The sequence below is a fragment of the Phoenix dactylifera genome, chromosome 15, assembly GCF_051530095.1.
Source record: "Phoenix dactylifera cultivar Ajwa chromosome 15, Ajwa_hap1_PhDact_Kaust_v1.1, whole genome shotgun sequence".
Lineage (NCBI taxonomy): Eukaryota > Viridiplantae > Streptophyta > Magnoliopsida > Arecales > Arecaceae > Phoenix > Phoenix dactylifera.
Genome location: NC_143204.1, coordinates 14,825,385 through 14,831,384, shown reverse-complemented (window position 1 = coordinate 14,831,384; position 6,000 = coordinate 14,825,385).

Genomic DNA, 6,000 nt, shown 5'->3' with positions numbered 1-6,000 from the left:
CCAAAGTTCGTAAGGTGTTTTCTTTATAATTGGTCTTAATAGAACTCTATTTAATATATGACATGATGTGTTAATGGCTTTTCTCCAAAAATACTTTGGAAGGTCACTTTCACACAACATGGTCCTAGCCATTTTCTTTAGGGTTCTATTCTTTCTTTCCACAACTCCATTTTGTTGTGGTGTTCTAGGTGCAGAGAAATTATGAGTTATTCCATTTTTACTACATAATTCATCAAATAGATGATTTTCAAATTCCGTTTCATGATCACTCCTAATAGCGATAACTGAAGCATTTCTCGAGTTAGTTCCTTCCTTATGAAATTTCTTAAATACTGAAAATGCTTCATCTTTATGAGCTAAAAATATGACCCATGTGTATTTAGAAAAATCATCTACAATGACAAGACCATACTTATTTCCACCAAGGCTTGTGGTTCTAGTTGGTCCAAACAGATCCATGTGAAGTAGTTCAAGGGGTCTAGTAGTAGAGACACAATTTATGGATTTAAAGGAACTTCTACATTGTTTGCCATATTGATATGCTTCACAAATTTTATTTTTATCAAATTTTAGCTTTGGCAAACCAATCACAGAATCTCTTTTAACTAATTTTGATATTATATCCATATTTGCATGACCTAATTTACGGTGCCATAACCAACTTGCATTATTGACTTTAGAATCACTAGCTACTAAGCAACGACTATTTTTGGCGAGATCTTCAAGATTTACTAGATAAACATTGCCACGTCTTATTCCTTTGAATACTAAGCTATTGTCAATTGAGTTGGTTACAATGCATAAAGATGGCTTAAACAGAATATCAAAACCTCTATCACATAATTGACTAACGCTAAGTAAGTTATGCTTAAGATCATCTACAAACCGCACATTATCAATGAAGGTTGAAGGGGTGATTTGTATTTTACCTATACCAATGATGTGACCTTGGTTGTTGTCTCCAAAAGTCACCGCACCTTCCTCTTTAGGCTCTAGGGTGAAGAATTGCTCCTTGTCACCCGTCATGTGTCTTGAGCAGCCACTATCCAAGTACCAACAGTGTTTGTTGACCTTGGCTGCAAGACACTCCTACACAAGGAAATCATACAGTTTTAGGTACCCAAGTTTTCTTGGGTCCTTCAAGGTTAGTAATGTTGGTTTCTTTTGAAATCCAAATCTTTTTAATCATTCTTTTAACTTCAGTTTTTTTGTGGTTACATACATTTGCTATATGTCCTACTTTACCACAGCAAAAACAAATTACATTTTTGGTTTTACTTTCTCCGGCTTTTACAAAAAAGTTTTAAAAAAATTTTTGCTTGTTGTTAGGCTTATATCCTAAACCGGCTTTATTAAATACAGCTCTTTGATTATTAAGAATCATTTCTAGTTTTTCAGAACTAAAGGTAAACTTCTCAACTATAGGTTTATATTTTTCAAGTTCTTTTGTTAAATTCAGTTTTTCTATTTTTAGTAAATTTAGATCTTCTGTAAAGTTATCTTTTAGAGTTTGGTTACTATTTTTAATTTCTGAAACTTCCTTAGTCAGTCTTTCGTTATCTTTAATTAAAGTATTAGTTTTTTGAGTTAGCAATTGGTTGCTTATTTTAAGTTCTAAGTTTTCTTTGATGATAGAGTCCTTATCTTTACTTAATTTAGCGTACTTATGAGTGTAAGATTGATTAGTTAGTTTCAATTCTTTATTTTTAAGGTTTATTGTCTTATATTCATCCATTAGTTCATTAAAAGCATCATACAATTCATCAAAGGTAAAATCTAAATATGTTTCAGATATTACCTCATTTTCGTTCGCCATAAAACAAAAATTTACTTTTTCCTCTTGTTCCTCATCCGATGATGATGATGATTGATCGGAGTCGGTCAAAGTAGAGACAAGAACTTTCTTCTTCTTGTATTTGCTGCCCTTCTTCAGCAAGGGACAGTCGATTCTGAAATGTCCCGGCTTCTTGCATTCATAGCATCCGATTTCCTCACTTTTTCTTTCCTTACCTTTATCCTTATTGTAGGAACTTGAGGAACCTCTCTTCTGATGAAAGGACTTCTTCTGGTTGATGAATCTTCTGAACTTTCGCACGAGAAGAGCCTCATCTTCATCTCCCTCATTGTCTTCTTCTTTACTGCTGCTACTGCAAGAGGGATCTTTGTTAGAAGAAGTGGACTTAAGGGCAATTACTTTTTTCTTGTGGGAGGACTCTTCTTCACTGTGTTGCTTCATTGTGAGCTCATGTGTCATCAACGATCCAAGGAGCTCCTCGAGTGGCAGCTTGTTCAAGTCTTTAGCTTCTTGGATCGCCGTTACTTTGCTTTCCATGACCTTGGTAAAGATCGAAGAATTTTCCTGACAAGATCACTGTTAGTATAACTTTTGCCAAGACTTTTTAAATCGTTGACAATATCAGTAAATCTAGTGAACATGCAAGTGATGGTTTCATTAGATTCCATTTTAAACAATTCATACTTATGAACTAGCATGTTTATTTTAGATTCCTTGACTTGATTCGTGCCCTCGTGGGTCACTTCAAGTCTATCCCATATCTCTTTTGCAGAATTGCAAGTAGAGATTCTATTGAATTCATTATGATCTAAGGCACAAAAAGTACATTCATTGCTTTGACATTTAGTTGTGTCTTCCTTCTATCACTATCATCCCAATCTTTTTCAAGTTTGGGTATAGTAATGTTATCTACATAGATAGAAGAAATACATGGTCCATTAACTATGATGCTCCAAATATCATAGTCTTGGACTTGGATAAATATCCTCATTCTAGCCTTTCAATAGGTATAGTTAGTTCCATTGAAGAACGGAGGCCTATTGGTGGATTGTCCCTCACTAAGAGAAGATCCAAAAGGGGTTGTTATTTTGATCTTTTACTTTTTTAATATAAGAGCTCCGGCTCTGATACCACTTGTTGCCCAAAGAGACAACCCAAGAGGGGGGGTGAATTGGGTTTGGATTAATTCTCGAACAATTAAAAACTTGATTAGTAAATAATTAAATCTAATGCAAGCAAGTTAATTAAGCTTCTTAATGAGGAGATTGGAAGAGACAAATAGCTAATGCAAACACAAGGAGATTTTATAGTGGTTCGGAGCCAACCCTTGCTCCTACATCCACTCCCCAAGCTTCACTTGGGAGTTCACTATAATTTCTTGAATTACAGCCGATTGTTTTATAAGTTCACAATCCAACTTGTTGTTTTCGCGAGATCACAACGAACTCGGTCGGTTTTCACAGGCTCACTGACTAGAACCATCCGATTGTTTTTCCGGGATGACAATCAAACCCTTACACCGTTGGTTTTAACTTAGGCTCACTAACAAACCTTACAACCCTTGATTCAATCCCCTGATTGAATCAAATAAGAAAAGTAGTGTTTGGGATTTCACAGAGAAAGCTTCTAAACAAGCAGATGTGAAAACAATAAATGCAAAGTAAAGGTTAGAAGCCCTCAAACAGATTTTGGAATGAGAAGTAGGGACTTTTCGATTTCTGGGTCTCCTTTGGAAAGTACTGAAGATTTGAGAACAGTAGGAGAGCCTTGAAAGTGAAGGAAGTGCTTGTCGGATGGAGTTGAATGCACCTCTTCCTTCTTTTGCTTATATTTACTCTTGAGAACTCTTGGTTGGTGGAAATACCTTTTTACTTGAATGGAATAGCTCTCTACTTATCTACTACTGTTTACTCTGGCTATTTAAACAGTCTCTTTTGAAAAATAGCCGTTAGACATTGATTTGTGGCCGTTTTGCACAGTCTGTATCTTCTGACAATGTATCCGTAGGGGTCGGAGTCGACTCGGCTGTTGCTGGAGTCGACTCATGCTTTACTGGAGAGGACTCGCCCACTATTCAGAATTTGAATTAAAGTGACGTCCCAACCTGGAGTCGACTCGGTTCAACCCTGGAGTCGACTCGCTAAGATCTGGAGATGACTCGGCATTTTGGAGACAGCTCGTTCTCAGAATTCTAGAGATCTATTTTTCTGCATTTCTTTCTCGAGTCGACTTGGATCCTCTTGGAGTCGACTCGGCTCTCAGAGCCCGAAAAACCGATCCTCTATCTGTTGATCTAAGCTGCCTCGGAGTCGACTTGCACTTTTTTGGAGTCGACTCGGCTGACTTGGGGTCGACTCCCGAATTATCAAAGTCGACTCGTTCACAGGGTCACTGAGTTTGGTTTTCTGCCTTTCAGTCCGCTTTCCTCTGAGAGTCGACTCTGGCATGTTTAGGAGTCGACTCGCCAAACGTTGGAGTCGACTCGCATCCTTCTGGAGTCGACTCGGTAACAGGGTCTAGAAAACACTTCTTTGTCTTTCTGTTTGTTACTTCTTGGAGTCGACTCGGAACCGTCGGGAGTCGACTCGGCAAGCATCGGAGTCGACTCGAAGCCTTCTGGAGTTGACTCGGTGACAGGATTTGAAGTTCATCTTTCTGTCCTTCTATCTGTTCTCAGTCGGAGTCGACTCGTAGTGTACCGGAGTCGACTCGAGCTTGTGCCAGAACCTCTGAAACACTTAGAGTTGACTCGCAATCTTCCGGAGTCGACTCGAGATTCAGACTTTGGCTTAATTGAGTTCAACACTTAGCCAAAATTTTTTGAACCAAAGCTCGATGCTCTTAAAGATAAATTCACATATATTTGCCTGAAACACTAGATTAAATTCATTAGTACAACATGAAATATACTCAAATGTTTTGAGCTCATCAAAATCAAATAGGGGTATAATCAATCACTCCACACTCTGGCATTATCATCTTGGCCATCCTCATGCTTTAAGTTTGAATTTCTTATTTTCATCTGGTGTTTTACCTGATACACTTACTCACAAATCTGAAATTAATAAAACTTATGATGATTGTGCCCTTGCAAAAGCTCATACATTGCCTTTTACTAGAGAACCAAATTGCTTCTGCATTTGATCTTATTCATTCCGATGTTTGGAGACCTACTCGTGTTGGCTCATTATCTGAAAAATACTATTATGTATTATTTGTTGACGATTGGTCGATTTTCATAGGTATATTTTTTGTGGCAAAAATCTAAAGTTATGCAGGTGTTCAAGTATTTTCACGCCATGGTACATACATAATTTAATAAGAGAATCAAAATTCTATGCTTCGACTCAGGGGGTGAGTACATGTCAAAAGATTTTATTGAATATCTAGCTACTAAAGGAATTACTCATCAGGAGAGTTGTCCTCATAAACCCCAACAAAATGGAGTTGTAGAGCGAAAGCACCGGCACATCGTGAAAACTGCATGTGCATTGCATCTCCATGCTTCTCTACTAATGATATATTGGATGGAAAGTATTTCGATTATTGTTTACTTGATCAATTGATTAGCTACTACTATGTTGGATAATATTTCTCCATTAGAAAAATTATTTGGGCATTCTCCAAATTACAAATTGCTCAAAATTTTTGGGTGCACCTGTTATGTGCTGCTTCCTATCCTCTGAATATTCGAAATTGGATGCCAAATCAATTAAGTGCATATTTCTTGGATATTAGGAAACATAAAAGGGATATCGTTGCTTTGATTGGGTGAACAAAAAATGGAGAATTTTCATAAATGTAGTCTTCTTCAAAAGTACCTCATACCTTTCTCAGTTTTCTACTTCTACTTCATCTGATTCTTTAATTGCTCTACTTCTACTTCTACTTTAATTGCTCCCTGTCATCATTTTCTAACACCATGCAAAATTTTGAAACATCTGAAAGAAGCAATGCAGTTTTCCTTGATATGCCTCCCCCAACATCAACTCACGATGTAGGTACTACTTTTTCAATTGATCCTCCACCATAAATACATTTTCCGTCACTGCTTTACCACTTCAGCATTCATGTCGGAATGTTAAACCACCAGATTATCTTTCACTATTTTCTATTCTAGATCCAATTTCCATTCCTAGATCCTACAATCATGCATCAGAAAGTATGGAGTGGAATCAAGCTATGAAGCAAGAGATAGAAGCATT